Here is an 18,445-nt window from a genome sequence, read left to right as displayed (position 1 = left end):
AGACAGTGGCACTGAAGAAAAGACAAGAGGCAGAGCTGGAGGTAGCAGAGCTTAAGATGTTGAGGTTCTCTTTGGGAGTGATGAGGATGGACAGGATCAGGAATGAGTACATCAGAGGGACAGCTCATGTTAGATGTTTCGGAGATAAAGTCAGAGAGGCCAGATTGAGGTGGTTTGGACATGTTCAGAGGAGAGACTGTGATTATATTGGTAGAAGGATGCTGAGGTTGGAGCTGCCAGGCAGGAGGTCTAGAGGAAGACCAAAGAGGAGATTTATGGATGTAGTGAGAGAGGACATGAAGTTAATTGGTGTGAAGAAGATGCAGAGGACAGAGTTAGGTGGAGGCACATGATTCGCTGTGGCGACCCCTGAAAGGGAACAGCCGAAAGGAAAAGAAGAAAGCAATAAAAGGGTGTTGGTGTGAAGACAAGCAGGCGTGTGAACTTTTAGTTCATGGGATTTCAGTTTCCAGTCTCTCTCTCTTCTGTATGCAGACTTTGTCTCAGGGTTTCACATGTCGTGCTGCCGCTGCTGCTGCTCAGGGAAGCAGAGGTAGGCTTGGGGGTGGGAGCAGCGGGGTGGGTGACAGGGCAGCATCCATGCCTAGACAGACACAACCTCTCCTGGGCTGATGCTACAAACATTCCTTGCTTCTGGAGACACGCACAGATGAGCCCTGTCTGCAACTGCCGCTGCAGCCACAGAGTGTCTGTGTCAATGTCATGGAGTGTGTGTGTGTGTGTGCTCGCTCTCCAGCATGCTCCTGCCAGTACTGAAAAGTAACCAAGTGCGTTTACTCATGTACTGTACTTAAAGCGGCTATAATCCTGTGTAAAACACTTTGTAGCATTGTTTTAGTAGGTGCTATATAAATAAAGTGTATTATTGTTATTATTATTATCATTATCAATGCTTTTATAATAACCATTTATCAAATGATAATGTGAAAACAATGTGACAGTGTGTTTTCATAATGATGAACCTACAGAGAATTATCACACAAATATGCAGTTCCCTCTGGCTTTATGTAGCTTTATGGTGAGTTTCATCTCGTTGTTAACTGTTTTGGTTCACTCTCACCGCTCTCATAGAGAAAAAGCTCTAAAATCCCACTATACACAACCTGCTCTGCATTAAACAGACAGACAGACTTAATGACGCTAGCTGGTGAACACAGTGGAGCAGCTAAAGAGCTAGCCCCAGTTTGTGCCTCTTATGTATTAGCAAACATTGTTTAAAAACACTTACCGTTGTTGTACCGTTGTTCTGAAGGTATTTCCAGAATCTTCAAAGACTCTTCTTTTATCGGGATAAAAAAAGAATCTGTCTACTGAATGATAAAACAGATTTTTAACCCGTTTCCAAAGTTGCGCGTCTGTTTCCAAATCAAAATAAAGATGGCAGCCTGCCGGATACCTGGAAAGGACCCCAGGAAAAATAGTTGCTACCTTGGTAGCAGCTAATGGGGATCGGAATTAATTATGCATCAATAATAATAATCCTATAATATACTGTATATACTAACATAACCGTCAAGTCAATTTTATTTATTTAGCCCAATATCACAAATCAGTAATTTGCCTCAAGGGGCTTCACAATCTGTACAGCATACAACACTCTCTGTGACGGGACTTTCTGCACAATGAGTACTTTGACTTTTAATACTTTAAGTACATTTGGCTGATAATACTTACATACTTTTACTTTTAATGCAGAACTTTTACTTGCAATGGGGTATTTTTACACTAGTAACACTATTTTTACTTAAGTACGAGATCTGGGTACCTCCTCCACCACTGGTCTGTAGTAAGTGTATAAACTATGACATATACTTATATTTTAAACCCCCCAACAGTATATAAAGTAAGTAAAAGATTAATTCTTGACCTTGAGAACACATAACTGTGATACCTTGAGTTTAGTATATTACACACTGAAATTCTGTTTACATTCAGTGATAACAATTTGATACTATACACTTAGAAAGGTGCTGCATAATGCATATTTTTGATACTTAAGTACATTTTGCTGCTAATACTTAGTTAAGATACATTTTGAATATAGCACTTTTACTTGTAATGGTGTGTATTTATATTGGGGCTATTGCTACTTTTACTTAAGTGAAGAATCTGATTACACCTTCCAGTAATGGCTCCTGCATGTTCTTGTAGCTGTACCCAAACTCCACAGAGCACTCAGTGAATAAATAGCATGTTCATAAAGACAATCAACCTCTCCAGTACATCTCCAGTGAGTGACTGGTGGAGCTGTATGAGGTGAGATGAGGTGTCAGGGGGGTGAGTGGCAAAGAGGGGAGGAGAGTGGGGTCACTGTGAGGAAAGGAACGATGGATACAATGCCGCGGGGTCTTGGCATTGCCTCCTTATAACGACATTACAGTGGAAAGAACAAGCGGCAATGAGCGACATCGTCATTAACCTCTGGCTGGGCTATAAATCAACAGCAGTTCACGCAAATTAGACCAATTCCCCTCGATCTGCCTCCAAAGGCCCTCGCTAGGACTACACCATTATAAATCACATACAGGGGGAGGAGGAGAGACAGACACACACACACACACACACATACACATAGATACAAGGAGAGAGCATGCAGACACTTTTATTGGTAGTGTTTTACAGTGAGTCATATAAGCTAAAAGAATTAAATTTCTCAGGCTTGCCCTTGGTGATTCATACATATTTTCATCATGGCTGCTTATTACAGATGGCATTTGATTCTGTCTAGAGACTAAGAAAAATTAACGTTACTTGTAGCCAAGTTACAGGAGAGGAGAGGAGGAGAGGAGAGGAGAGGAGAGGAGAGGAGAGGAGAGGAGATGTTTTCAGAATAAAGATGACATAGGTTATGCAATTTCAGATTATTATTCTGCACAGTGCAGCCCTGGGGACTGATTTGATGTAAAGCATACAGCATCACTTTTTTTCTCAAACAACAAAGAATGACTTCAACAGAAACTAAAAATAACACTGGCTACAAATAGAATACTCTAATTTTCCACAAATGTTGAAATTCCCTTTATCATCATGATATGGTTTTTGTTCCAGCCTGAACAGGTAATACTAGTAATATGTTTAGATTCATAATATTATCTGTTAGTATTGTAGCCTGATTATTCTCTATGGAAATTTTCAGCTGAATTTGGATTGGGCTGTTGGTGTTTCAGTCCATGCAGGGCGGTGTGGGAAAAGGGATGGACAGCTGCCGGTTCTCTGCGGTCGTCTGTAGGAAAGAGTACATATTGCACGTCACTCGGAAAGGTAACAGATATGGCAGTATGTCCCTGCCATCTGTCACTGGAGCTTCACACGTCCACACAGACAAAGGAGAGCCAGGCCGCCGAGACGCCAGCAAGGCCCCAGCCTGCCATTGTCCTCAAGGTTTGTGGGTGAATGTAGGGCCCCTTATCATCAGGCCCTGCTGGAGTGATGCAGCCTGGTTAACAGCAGTATTGTTTACCACACACACGCTCACCCAAGGGACCAAACAGACAAAGGACATTTTGATTTTAGCTAATAGTTCATCTCTAGCAGTAATGATAATTCAATTAGTGCCCAAAATCCAAGGTTTTCTGCAACAATAATCAATAGAAGAAAGTGTAAGAAGTTATAGTCAGTTTTGTACAGTGGCATTTCTTGTCACTGATTTCAACACTTGTCTTTGACCTTTTTATCTCTTGAATAACCCCTCAGATGCACACACATACACTCATGTGCACGCACACTTCCATCCAGTGCAGACTCCCACAGATAAGGTGCCGGGCTTAGTGGACAGGGTCGATTTTCCATTATGGAAGTTTATAATAAAGATCAACTGTCACAGCAATCAAAGCATCACTTAAGGCTATCTTAAAGTAGAGCCAGGACCTCTGTTTTTATCCAGCAACCTCTTCCCCATCCCCCAAAATAATCATCCTCAATCCTCCCAAACACCGCACACCCTCCAAGAGTCCCATCTTTTCCTTTATCTCTCCCTCAGAAGAAAGAAAAAAAGCAAAGATGAGGAAGGTCAACGACCTGTTAACAGTAGATAAAGAAGGATGGACGAAAGAAGGGATCGATGGAGGAACCTAAAAAACGTTGCAGTTTTATATATTTTTGTTCTGAAAAGAAAACAGCAAGATAAAATGCTGTCAGGCTCTATATTCTCAAATTTCTGTGTTCCTCAATTCACCAGTTGGAGTAGACAATGTCAATTTATTTTCATTATATACATAAATCATGTATATGATGTACAGTATGTGCTTCTGTGTGTAAAATTCTTTCTTTGTATCTGAGTGCAAAATAATGGAGAGAAAAGTTTTACTTATTCCTTTTTTGGACAGCATCACAGAGCAACATGCGAGATTACACCACCTAATCCCTGTGTAATCTCTGAGTTCCTCACTGTGGAAGCTGCCCCGGCACGAAGGTCCTTGCAAACCAGTTCTTAATACAGTAATATGGAGAGAGTGAAACAGAAAGGGGAGTAAGAGGAAAAATGCTTAAAGCCCCTGAGAAGTTGGTTCCAAATATTAAACCTTAAAGATTCATAGCTAAATAAACAACAATCAGAGTTAAAGATCTGTAAAAAAAACAAAACATTGTTATTTATTATTTATTAAGACTTTAACACTCAAAAACTCAGCTAATATGCTCTATCAGGACTGTGTGGGTGTGTGTGACATACGTGACCTTTTCCAAACTGACACCTGCCCACTTCAAACATGTGAGAAGAGCCCAGACAAAAAGACAAAATACACAAATCTCTCATGTGAAATAACCAAAACTGTCCTGTAGAGCCCAGCGAGCCCCCACGGTGCTGGCAGGGGAGGGCAAGGTGCAGCTGAAGGGAGCTGGCACGCTGTTGAGGTCAAGGTCTGACCCCCCAGATCCCAGCTCCCTGTGTGTGAGGGCGGTTCCTCCATGTTTTGAACTCGGGTTTCCAATCAGACAGATTGGTGTTGGGGCCCCATTTGACACGAGGGACACCAGTGTGCTTCAAATCCTGGTGGGCCAACTGGCAGCCTCTCAGGAAACCTATTTTAATTACCATAAGAGCCTTGGCTTATTTCCCTTCATCCTATTCTTTAATGGACTATGCGTGTACCATCTCATGCAAATGACGTAAAGCAAGGTCCTTTCCTTTTAGTGGTGTTGTTTTTCAGAGTGTTTACTTGGTGTGTGTTTGAGTCTCTGCATGTGTTTCTGTATATGCACCAGTGTGTCCTGGTGTGTGTGATTAGCTATAAACGATACCAGCTATTATCCCTGACGCTTCTCTGACCCTGTGGCTGCAGTTTTTTGGGAAAGTCGATGAAAACAAAGAGTTCAAAAACACACAATTGCTGAGGCAGTTTGCGTTGACATTACATGAACAGGAGTGATATCTATAAACCAAAACATGCATTAGAAGCTAGAGATCAGACGCAAGACATATCTGCTTTTTCTTCTGAGGGGGGAGGGGGACGACAAGAGAAAGAGAAGAAGAGCCGGGAGGAGGGTCCGCGTGGGTAATACAAAGTCAATCAAAAAAGTAGAGAGGAGGAAAAAGTAGTAAATGGGGAGTACTTGTTTATGTATGTGTTTGGCAGATAGTTTTACACAAGAATACAGTGAGTGTGGTCATCGCTCAGTGTGATTTTCCACCCTGCCTCCCCTTGTTTCATTACATCTTGTCCCTTGCGATAAATAGCACTGGCTCTCTTAACCAAAGCCTCTATAAAATGAATGGTAAAAAAGCAATACTCTTTTACTTTTGTTTCAGGACTAAAGGTGAAACATTTTAATGTTGATAGAACAGCTTAGCTCAATGTTTTGAGAACACTCAACAGCCTTGTAGTGGTAAAAAGCAATGACACAATAGGCCTTTTTCACCTACACATTTTGACTTGTTAAAGTAGGACATTAATGACGTGTCCCAGTAAGCCATGACAGTGAGCCAGCATGGACAATACCAGGACCCTGAAACTGAAGCAGCTAAATGGAATTCAGCCATCATTAATTTTATTATTTACACTTGTGCTTTTCCTACTGTGACATGTCAAAATGCCTCCATTAAAAAGGCCTATAGTAATGCACAAGGTTCACTAACAAGCAATATTATTATTAATGATATGAAACTTAATTTGGTGTAGTCATTTTATACACTGTTCTTTATTGATATATGAATGCTAGATAATTAATAAAACATATAAAAAAATAAAACAACAGGCTGTACTTGAACTTTGAACTACTAACATCAGCATGTCACCAGGCTCACATGCTGATATATATAGCAGGTAATATTTACCTTTAAGTTCACCATCTTAGTGTAGTGTGTTAGCATGCTGACATTTGCTAATTTGGACTAAACACAAAGTACATAGTTGAGGCTAATGGGAATGTTGCAGGTAGTTGGTCATAAATCAAAGTATTGGACAAATTGAAAATTTGACCTGATGGTGGCGGTATTTATGAAATGATCTCTAAAGTGGTTGGATGACCCAACATCTATACTAAGACACTTTAAGTTGTTTTTTCCTTTAATTTCCCACCAATTCATGAGTCTACACAATCGCAGTTCTGTAGGACAGTTCCAGCACATTAGACAGTATCATTGGAGAATTTATGGCTCCTCATTTCTTACTATAATCTATGTTTGCTCATGTTTCAGTTGCTCACATTAATTAGCAAGCCGGGCTAAATTCTCCATAGAGATGAGGAAAGCAGCTGAGCACACATCGAAATAAACTTATAATTAATTATGTGTATGTCATCACAAAGAAAATACACACTGGGACTGTACAGAATACATACACCACTTGTTACATGTTATAAAGAAGCAGCACACCAGAGGCTTGGAATATTTCTTTGATTCAGAGGTGAAGTGAGAGCAAACCCGACAACAACTTTGAACTTGCGTGAGATCCAATTATGAGAGGTGGAGGGGAGCCTCCTGCTGCTCTCCCCAGGATAAGAGTTCCTCTGCAGGGGATGAGCTGTGGGATTACCTGGCCATGGGACTGTTTCCCAGGCAGCAGGAAAAGTCTATTAGCAACTGGGTAATCTTTAAATAGATGGACAACATGCCAGAACAGAGTGCCTACTCAACCCACTTTGGTATTTATACGTGTGTGTGTATTTGGGTGTGTGTGTCCATCTATCCAGTGTCTCTGATTAGTATGCTTGGGCCATGAGGCTACACTGACAGTGGGGCCTCTGAGAGCAGCAGCGCCATGAATTCTTTAGCATGAGCTTGCATGTACCCTTGCTCTCATCACGCCTGAGAGAACAAGTCCAGTCAATGGGAGACAAGCAGACACACACACACACACACACACACACACACACACACACAAACCTTCATTTAGCGCATCTATCTATGCCTGCCAGCCTACTTAACTGAAGGTCCCTCTGGCCTACATGCAAACACACACACACACACACAAAAAAAATCTGAGGGAATTTTCAATCTCTTCTTCTCCTTTTCTCTCTCCCTCTGCCTGTGGAGAACACTGGCAGGAATCAGGGAGAAGAGCAGGGTTGCTAGGCGACAGGTTGTGGTTGCCATGGTGAATTTAAGTGGAACAGCTGGTCCAATCAGCATAAAGTGCGGGCAGGCGGGGGCAGAGCCAGGGAGGCTCATGCCAACACAGACAGACAGGAAGGAGAGGCTGCTGAGGCATGCAGGATGGGGAGAAGAGGAGAGGAGAGGAGAGGAGAGGAGAGGAGAGGAGAGGAGAGGAGAGGAGAGGAGAGGAGAGGAGAGGAGAGGAGAGGAGGATAAAGTAGGCTAATGAGTAAAAAAACAGAATGATAAGAGGACACTAAAAAAGGAGGGATGAGAAAAAAGAAGTAGGAGGTCAGAAAGACAGGAATAGGCTCAATGAGAAAAATCCTGGCTGGTCAGAAGAATAGATTTGAACCAAAACTAGGAGAAAAGATGAAGATAAGAAGAAGAAGAAGACTAAAGTAGGTTGGGATCTGTTCAGGGATATATTGTCACTGATAAATTCATGAAGTCAGGAATCCGTTCGCTCAAAGATGATTCGTCCCACCAGAGGCAACAACAAAAATGTGTCTCATGAAATGTATGTTATGTCTGTTTTCACACAGCAGCACCGGTGGGAGCCATGGTAATCAAGACCTGATAAAAAATATTTAAAGGCACAATACAGACTGGAATACAAGAAAACAGCACTTGACAGTTAGATGCAGCTAATGACAATGTGGTGATAACATGGTGAAAATGATAATGCGGTGGGGAAAAGTGTGGGTGTCTGGATTGGGGGACTTCAAAGTCCCATCATTGGTTGTGTGTAATGGGGCTTTTATGGGGCTTTTTTTTCATTCTCAAATGTGGAAATGTGGTTGGGGGGGGGGTTGGATATTGTTTGGTGTTAAAGTTTTCAGTCAAGTGGAATCAACAGCTGTGAGAGATTGGTAGGGTATGTTGGGGTGATGGAAAAACACATGTGAGATTATAATGATGTAATCTAGACAATCAAATTAATTTCATTATCACTCTTTTATTGATTTATTTAGTTATAATGTAAATATCTGTGTATATTTGTGGATGCCATTGTTGTTTACATCATTTTTGTGTCACCTAATTGTCTTCACTGACGGATGCTTTCAGAAGTACAGTACTCAGAACTGCTTCCTTGCTTGAAAGGGGCAACATAATTAAAATCTGAATTATTTTTATGAAGAAAAAAATACAAAACAAGGACGTGCAAAGCTCCACACAAACTGAAACTGTACTGAACATGAAACTAAATATCAGTAAGACCTGACAGGTGCTCCCTGGAGTCAGTTATTTCTGATTTTGCTTATCTGGTCGGTGTTCAGGAAAAGGTCCGTTTCCAGGTTCACCACTGGACAGCACTGCCTGCTGACTGATACTTTATCAGTTATTGGTTTCACACTTTATCAGGCTTCTGAGATTGAATCCTGCACAGACTCACACACACACAAGATTTGAAATTTAGGAATTGATTGTATTGACGTCAGTGCAGACACATCTATCCAGCACCCTTGGATTCATGCGTGTACTTATTGCAGACTGCAAACTACTGTGCCAACTGTCCTTTAATGAAGTTAAGTACTCTTAAACTCACCTTGTACACATTTGGATCAGACTTACACACACACACACACACACACACACACACACACACACACACACACACACATATAATACACTGATATAGTGTAAAGCTACTTTAAGTTTTGCACTCATTCAGAGGAGAAAGCAGACATTCTCTGGACACATACGCGGGGACACACATGTCTTCTCCTCTCACTCTCGGAGCATCTTGCATGAGCAAGCACAGAGGGGAGCAAGATGAACATAGGCTGCCACTGCTGTAACCAATCATGGCAGCCACTTATCCTGCTCACTCCCCTCAACAGCAAAAATGTGCTGCTGCTATAGTCGTATTTGCACGTCTTTTCCCTGAGAATAAGAATTTGAACATGGGAGGAACAAGATAATTACAACATATCTTTACGTCTGTCCATTCAGCTTGGACTTAGCAACTGTACAGAACTGAAAGCATAAACTATGGTTAATACAAATAATATTGTTGTCAGAATGTGAAAACATGTGAGGGATGAACAGCAGTACATTTAGGCGCCACTGATGAATAGAAAAGGCTTTAGAGCCTGTCCAGCTCGCAAGATGTCCATTCACACAAAGCTCTCGCTCTGTCACACCTTCCTCCTGTCACTCACACAAAGCATGCTGGGAGGCATGGTTTCCAGGGCAACCAAGAGGCACCTTTCCTTGACGACGGTTCAGAATGCGGAGATGGAGAACATTAGCTTGCACCTCAGGTGTGGCAACGTTGGTGCCTATAGCTCGGCCACGAGCAGAACAAAGCAGCCATGACCACTTTGGCGGAGAAGAAAAACATAGAATTTGATATAAAGCAGCAGGAAACTGACAGCAGAGCATACGTATGGATGAAACAGTGGGAAGATGAAGTGGGAAGTGACATTACCTAAAAGCAATGGTTTCTTGTATGAACTTTGTAGTTTTGCAGCTAGTTAGGATCCTCCAGAGCGTGGTGTGACAGAGGATCTACTGGGAGTTGAAACAGCACTCTGGGTATCTCCTTTCAGTGATAAATGAACTAAGCTGCTTCACACTTATAGTGTGAATTAAAATTTCACACACATACTCTCTCAAAAGACCCTCACACACTGTCCTAAATATGCAATAACACACTCCTGAATCCCCCTCTAGGGTCCAAAATACATCTTCAAAGAAACCCTCAATCTGCTTAACACATTTTATACACCGCACACACTCACACATGGCCATAGCTGCACACACGTGTGCACTAAAGAACACATTCAGACCCAGAGCACATAGATCAATGCAAGAAATGGGTAGACTTTGTGATATCTTGTTACTTTCAGTGAAGGCCAAACCCATGAAATTCATGAAGAGGAGACAGAGGCAGAGATGGGTGTGTCATGTGCATGGAAAACACACTGGATACACAGAGACGACAACACACAGTCGCTCACACATCTCAAGAGAAACACACAAGCGAAGGGAGAGCAAGGGGGAGAAGAAAATGGGTGTGTGTGTGTGTGTGTGTTTGTGCGAGAGACTGAGTGCATAGAGAATTGAGTGCAGTTAGTAGTGTTTCCCCCTCGGCTGAGGCATTAACAAGCCTATAATGGACCCTCTTAAAAAGCCGACTAGGATCTCCTCCAAAACTAACTGATTTAGAGTGGCCAGGGCCCCCATGGGCAGTGGCCAAGTCCCCCTCTGTCCCTCCCCAGCACAGCCACAGCCAGCCCCGGTGGCAGGCAGCACAGACACACATTGTGTTTGTCTACTGAACCACAAGCAATAGCAGTTTATAACACAATAAAACACCATGAGGAGGCATTAATTGGATATAATAGCCAGGGAATGATTTAGATGATTTAACACCTTTTTTTCCAAGAAGAGTACATAAAAGAGAGAGAAAAGGAAGAGAGGAATAAAAGGGCATTAGAAATGGACTTACACACCGTTTCCGACTTTGATTTCAAATGCCTGATTCAAGTCCACACACACACACACACACACACACACACACACACGCACACACACACACACACACAAATGCAGCTGTAAACACACACTCACACATAAGTGCACATAGCAAGAAGTATATTTTATGATGCTACTTTACATGCTATATAATGCATGTAAAGTCAACTATACCTCATTTAGATTTATGACATATCTAAAATACGTTTATACATGAAATGTAGCGATTGCCATGGTTGAATGCAATAAAATGAATAATCAGTAAATCTAACAAGTGGAATGAAATCATCTAATCTGTGTTGCATTAAAATTAAACCAGTGTAATATTCACCTTTTCTGTAATTCAGTAACCCTTGAACTGAAGACAATAATCAGTCCATCCACAGATGTAGCTGATGCTGATAAGATATGACAGGCTAGCCGGTAGAAAAAACACACCCGCGAAACCTCTTTATCACTCATCAATGTTTCAATGGCAGCGTTTTATTGACAATATAAGGATCAGGAAAATAACAGACCCCAGATTCTTGCAGCAAATTATCCTCAAGACCCGCTTGCTAACCCTTCAAGATATTCCGTCACGTTATCTCTCCTCCCCTGTCTTCCTCACCTCCCCGTCTTTTCACTCCACACAGAGCTGAAAGGGAGCAGGGCCTTGCATGTATGTACATAATTGGCACTTTACTGTCATATCAAATTCATATCAGCGCAGGGTCTTGGGCTGGGAAGAACAATGAGGGCCAGACAAAAGCGTGGCTCCGTGCACTGAGAGTCGCCCTGATAACCGCAGCATAGGCCGGTCAATAAAACCAATCATCTCTAATCTTCTTATAGGGGACTAAACAGTTCCCCCAGATACTCCACAATGCCCACTAGACACAATGTGCACCGCACTATACCAATACAAGAACCGCACCAACAAGGAGGAAAACAATGTCTGAAGCGTAACCTCAGTGTACGACCTCATCACCCTTATCTGTAGCTGCATTATTGTCATCTAAACATACAGAGTTCTTAAAGATATGAATTTAGGTAAAGTTTATGGGATTTATAGCAACATTTACAACAAAGGCTTCTTTAGTATAGGTTGTGATATGATGTACAGTTTTAAAAATGTAATTTCTATAAATTATGTTTCAAGCAAATCAAACAAGCAATGCATTTATGTCAACAATAAATCTTCTTAAAATAAGGTATTTTGTACCATGTAAGAGTATAGAAGACTTGCAAAATCACTGATGAGCCTTCAGTGTATTTTAAATAAAGAGCAGAAGTGTGACTACATTTTCTGTAGGTTGCATCCTCACATTGTCTGCCCTAGGTTGCAGCGATGAAGAATTATGTAAAGAAACACCTTCATCTTCTGGGCTCCATTCTGCAGTTTCTCTGTAAGCAGCTCATACAACAAACAACAGAGATGACTAAAGGTCAGCACCCTCATCTTGTAGCATTTAGCTTCCACCATCTCGTACAGGACCGCCCCTCAGATTTTCAATGTTACAGCAATTCTAAAATGTCTGTTATTTTGACCATAAAACCTAAATACACACAAACACATACATACAGCTGTATGCAAAATCTCTCTGATGCTCCAACGCCCAAACCTCTCAACTAAGGCCTGCCCAATCTGCAAAAAAGGTGTGGGGGATGGGAGAGGTCACAGGGGTGAGGCTATATGGTTTGTGTAGCTTAATCATTCACGATCCATTTAGAAAAATAATTATATATATATTATAATAATTTTATATATATATGCATATATTCAGCAAAGCATAAAATAGAGAAAAATACAGATTTATAAAATAAAATGAATGAAAAAAATTGTGTATGAACAATATGAATTAGGCAAAATTATAAATACAATTATAATACTATATTTGTAGTTTTTTTTTTATTTCCCATATACTCACAAGATCACCATTTTCCACTTTCTCCATTTATCTGTCTCTCGTCTTTCTCAATCTTCCTCTCTCTCCTTTGCTCTCTCTCTAATGATGTTTGGCTGAGGTGCGGGTTAATTGCAGGGTTAACTGTTGGTGTAGAGGAGCAGTGTGCTGTGAATATGAGACAAAAGCAAGGTTTAGTCACAGTGTGTGGATGGGAAAAAAGCTGTGCATAAGTTTATTGAATTGTTGCAGGTTTGCATGCTGTGTGTGTGTGTGTGTGTGTGTGTGTGTGTGTGTGTGTGTGTGTGTGTGTGCGTGCGCGTGTGTGTGTGTGACAGAGCCAGAAAGAGAAAAAGAAGGACTTTGTGTGTCTTTGTGCTACTCTACATGCACTTATAAAACAGCATCAGTGAGAGCAATGCTTTGAAGGGAGGTTAAACGTGTGCCTTTGTTTTCATGTGAGCAGCTGACATGCAGGATTTGTGTAAAACTCACCTCAGCAGTGGTGTCACCTCTGCTCTCTGTCTCAGTGGAATACAAAACAAAAACTGTCTTTGCTGCCAACATATTACACTCCATGGAATTTGACTTGTTTTACAATAGCTAGTAATGAATATCTATGGAGGCAGTTAATGTTCCTGGTTATTCAGTGTGTCCTGTTCAGGAGTCTATTTCCTCTCCAGCCTCCTAACTGCTCAGACTGGAGTACATGACTGAGGAGCAGCTTCAGTAATGTACAGGCTAATGATAGCATGCATGGACGAAAGACTTCTCTGGCCATATGAAAACATAGACATGCAGTCAAATACACTCTTTTGCACCACTTATATATTAATCTGTGCCGTTCATTCACATAACCACCTTCACACGCATGCACATTAGGTGTTATCAGCACCACCATTCCAATCTAAATCTTAATACAATCATTAATTCTAGAAGATATCGATTTAAGGCTTCACTCTCGCCAGTAAATACACAAACACTCGCACACACACAAGTATTCAGATGCAGACTTAAATGTGTATACAAACACATGCACTTAGGGGGAGATCTGAAATTCAACAGCCTTTACAATAAACGTAGAGAAACAGACAAGATAATGACCTTTTCTACTGGCTGTGTCACAAACAGATCAATGCAAACAGCTCATGACATTTATCAGACAGTCAAGGACCTCCACATTAGTACTGATGCTCACCTCGCTGGTCAAGTGGCTCAACATTATTGATATGGAGTCCACAAAGCAAAGGACAAATGTAATTCACTCGTCTATAAAACATCGAAATGAGGAATTGCTAGAGATGGTGTGTTTAAAATAATAATTTGAGGAATCGTGCTTTATTGTTTACAACCTGCCAGTGTGAGGACGAGCTATTGTTCTGAGACACACAAGTGACAGTCCATCTCTCAACAAGCAGAGCAGTTTTTCTCATTGTGAAATGATGAACAGTGACATTTGGGATTTCGGGTCCTTCCTGCTTTGTGTAAACAAAATTCAACAGACAGAGTCCTCAACAACACACAAAATAAGACTTTTAGTACAACTTTGAACGCATAACACACAAACCGTTCTTTGCTCTTTTGTATTTGATCTAATTTTGTGTGCGTGTGTCTTTGTGTGCGTGTATAAAATAATTGATGTTTTATTGCTTGAATGTAGCTTCTTGCATGGAGTACAAAATTAAATCAAATTAAATAGAAAACACTATTATTTCTAACTGCAAAAAAAATCTTAGCAGGTTAAAACGAATTTAAAATAATTAATATTCAAAAAAGCCTGCCATAACAGTGACCTTATGGCTGAGGTAGTGTAACTTTATTAGCTATCCCCATATCTCATACCAGGTGTACATTACCATGGGAATGTAGAAACAATTACAGTAATAAGAGAATATCATTTAGATTAGAATACATTTTTTAGGAGAACAAATAAGATGTATGGAAGAATTTTATAAATATAATTTCAGGTAATATTTCTGCATCAATATAAACTTACCTGTGACCATGTGGACCACATTAGCTTTACTGAGGCTCTAAAAAATAAAATGTGGTTTATCCTGAGAGCAGGTAGCAAACTTCCAGCTGCTAACTTCTCTCTCTCTCTACTTCTACTGTGTGTGTGTGTGCATATGTGTGTTTAGGACCTGGTAATAGCCGGTTTAATATAGGCTAGTGTTTGTTATATCTTGCCATATATTACCATTTCTCCTTGGAGGGGCCCCTTGCATTCAAATCAGCGGCCGGCTGCCTGATCGCAGAGGACAGCTTACTAGGCCCCTTGAATTGTTCACCAGGAACAATGGATTCTTTTGTCAATGTGTTTCTCTTTCTCTCCCTGGACAATACTGGAGGGTCCTTCTGGCTCTCTGCACTTAAGAAATGTTTGCAAAATTACACCTCTTTATATGCCTCTCAAAACAAGTAGCAATGCCAGTATAAAAATGTGGGAGGTTTAGGTGAAAAAACACACAGGAGATTTGTTTCTTTTCTCTTTGATAAACTTCAGTCAATGTTTTAAAGGAAATTTCCTGCATTTAAGAATAGCTTACCAACACGTTTTTTCCCCCTGGAGCCCTTCACTAATTTGAAATGTTTGAGCCTGCTTAGCTGTAAGTAATGCTAAATAAAACAAGGGGGAAAGAAGCACATATGAAACACATATTTTGTCAAGATCAAGAAAGAAAGAAAAGAAAAAGAAAAAAAAGAAAAAGAAATAAAAATAACACAACTTATGTACGTATGTAAATGTAATAGGTATAAGATGACAAAATAACATAGAAAACGATCTTTAAAAATGTTAAATGAACGCATTAATCCCTAAAAACGCTTCTAAACACCTGATGAAGGTGATTTTTTTAGACCCAGAGTGTCTCTTTGCTGTGTAAGAGGAGAGTCCTGTTATAAACTATAAGCTGTGTATCTGCATAACGAGCTTATAGTGCGCGGAGCTGCCCACCGGGCCGCAGCGCTGACCTCTCCCTCCTCCTGATGAATAGGCCCATAAGCAGATGCCCAGCTGTGCCTATTCGGGCCTTCAACAGCATTTCGGAAATCGGTATGATTTCCCTGGGAAAGTTGGCTCTCCACACCGGGACAATTTCTCCAACAATGTCCACTATTTGAACCTGACATAGGTATTTAGCGCATAATTATTGTTATTATTATCATTATTATTATCATTATTACTACTATTAATATTGTTATTATTAGTAGTAGTAGTAGTAGGCTATGTTCTAATGTGATCAATTATTCAAATAAATTCAGAGAGGTGAGAGCGAACTCAAATGGTTTGAGAAGCTGATGTTTGTTCGCTTGCATGGTTTTTAGGCCTTCAGGTGAATAGAGCAGCATCAAGGTTACAGAACTGCGTTTTTTTTAAATCACAGTTTTTTTATAACACATTTAAAATCATCTTGATGTTTTTTTTAGGCTATTTCATTTGTTTCAACAGTTTATGTGAAATCACATAATAAAAGGCGCATATTCCGCAGTGTTTAAAAAAATGTGTTGCTTTGAATTAAATTATACTTTACATCTACGGTGTGATTTTGCTCTGAGAGAATGAACTAAACTTCCCTGGAATTGCCTATGCTTAACTGTGCGGAGTCCTGTATGAGCCTGGTCCTGCAGCTTACCTCTCTATGTGCACGGTCTCCCCACATTTTCCTCAGCTGTTTGTGCCAACTTTGCGATTCATAAGGCAGTGGTGGCGCATTTATTGGCGCATCGCAATTAAATGAGATCACCTGATTTGGACCTTTATTTTAAACACCAAGCTTCACCTGCTGCAGAAAAAGGATAGGCAGGAAGAAATTCTAAACAGCGTACATATTTGTTTTGAAATGCTTTTGGTGATAACTCAACCTTAAACTCCGCCGCGGCAAGTTTCTTAATGTAATTCAAATGCACAGGAAAATTTTCCCAGCGTACCTCAAAAGTCCAGGGGCCGCAGCTCGCACAACTGGGGCCGACTCTCCTCTCTCTTTTGTTGGGGCTATTGTGGGGGGCTGCGTGTTGGGATTGGGGGTGTAATGAGGGGGCTGCGACCCCCCGATGGGGGTGCATTTGCTGTCCAAAGACCGTTAGACAGTGGCTGAATGAATGGGGCCTGAATGTCATTGTAATGCACAGGGACAACTCCCCCTTCATTCAGCTTAAGATGTGGAGGCCGCTCAGCTCGGCAGGGAGAGATGAGGGGAGGAAAAAAGCAACTGCATTTCAATTCACAATCTCGCTCTCTCTTTGCTTCATCGTGCATGTGGGGAGAACACGGAGGCTATTTTCTCTAAATGTTGCTGCACTTGCATGCGTTTCCTGCACAGATGAAGGCCTGCGGTTGCACAAAATGGAGAGAAGATGTGACGGAGCCACAGTGTGATGCATAGCTGGAAGATACCCGCAACGACGAGAGAGTAAGACACTGAACAAAGGAGTTTTGAGTCCAAGCCAGCGTGGATTTATCAGTAGCCTATAGGCTATATTTGGACAGAGGACGCTTCTCCTGTAGCAGGTGGCAGCTATGCAGGCTTGGTTATTACATATATCTCATTTTTTGGCAACGGGGAACCAATAGACGTATAAGCCTAACAAATGACTTGCATTAGTGAATTGACTTGCATTAATGTAAATGCAGGAAGCTCGTATAGAGATGTAGATTGCGACAGAGGCTGAGATTAGACAATAGGCACGCCAATTAAAATAGTTAATAATTGCATTTGTTTGAAAAAGACCACATTTGCGATTCTATAGGCTCAGTTATCGAGAGTAAATGGAAGCGGTTTCATCCTGAACACCGCTGACGGATCCTTTTCTCCATCTCTTTGTTCAGCCAACAGTGGGAGGTAGACACAAGCTACGGAAGGAGGGAGAAACATTTGAAAATCCAATGACATTTTCTTCCGGGACAGAAATCAATATATTCCTGTAGGATTTTATCGGAACGGTGTCGAAATGCATTATGTGAACTGACGTAGATTTGTGGCAGTGTTAATAGGAGTTAGCCTATCTGTTCGAGGAAAAGATAAAAATATGGGTGCAATTACACAAAGTGATGATGGGCTGCAGGCTGCAGGCCCACATTTTGGGTCAACTTGCTAAAACATTTTTTTAAGAAAAAAAGAGACCAGGTCTCTTAGTTGACACTTTGGTCAAGTGAAGAAGATTTTTTTTACTCAAATAGAAATAGAAAAATAGACATTTGAACCTTGACATGGAAGCAGCAAGCAAAAATATCTACTTTGCCAAATCACAGGAATGCATTTAGAAGAGCTGATAAATATTTCGGCCTGATATGGGTCATAACACAAAAATGGCAGACAACCTATCAAGTCAACACTTCTAAAACCAATAAAATTATTGTTTTAATCCATAGTCAGAGCCCACATGGGGACTACTATTTTTATAATAACATATCACATAATCAATTACTAGACTAAAGGGAATTTCCTCCAACATAGTGCTAACAGTGGTGCTTGCCATACATTACAGAATGTACACATAAATGTATCATATTTTGTAACTTAAA

The 18,445-nt window shown here is 40.8% G+C and overlaps 1 long non-coding RNA gene across 1 annotated transcript; it reads right to left on the bottom strand.

Moving 5' to 3' along the window:
* Positions 1-2,640: 2,640 nt before the first annotated feature.
* On the bottom strand, positions 2,641-15,100 carry LOC122883309. Its single transcript, XR_006379599.1, has 3 exons — positions 14,918-15,100; positions 12,946-13,089; positions 2,641-3,244 (listed from the first exon to the last, which is right to left on the bottom strand). It is a non-coding gene; the product is annotated as an uncharacterized LOC122883309 (long non-coding RNA).
* Between the last annotated feature and the right edge of the window lie 3,345 nt (positions 15,101-18,445).

The sequence above is a fragment of the Siniperca chuatsi genome, linkage group LG10 (assembly GCF_020085105.1).
Source record: "Siniperca chuatsi isolate FFG_IHB_CAS linkage group LG10, ASM2008510v1, whole genome shotgun sequence".
Lineage (NCBI taxonomy): Eukaryota > Metazoa > Chordata > Actinopteri > Centrarchiformes > Sinipercidae > Siniperca > Siniperca chuatsi.
This window is presented reverse-complemented; position numbering and strand designations above follow the sequence as displayed.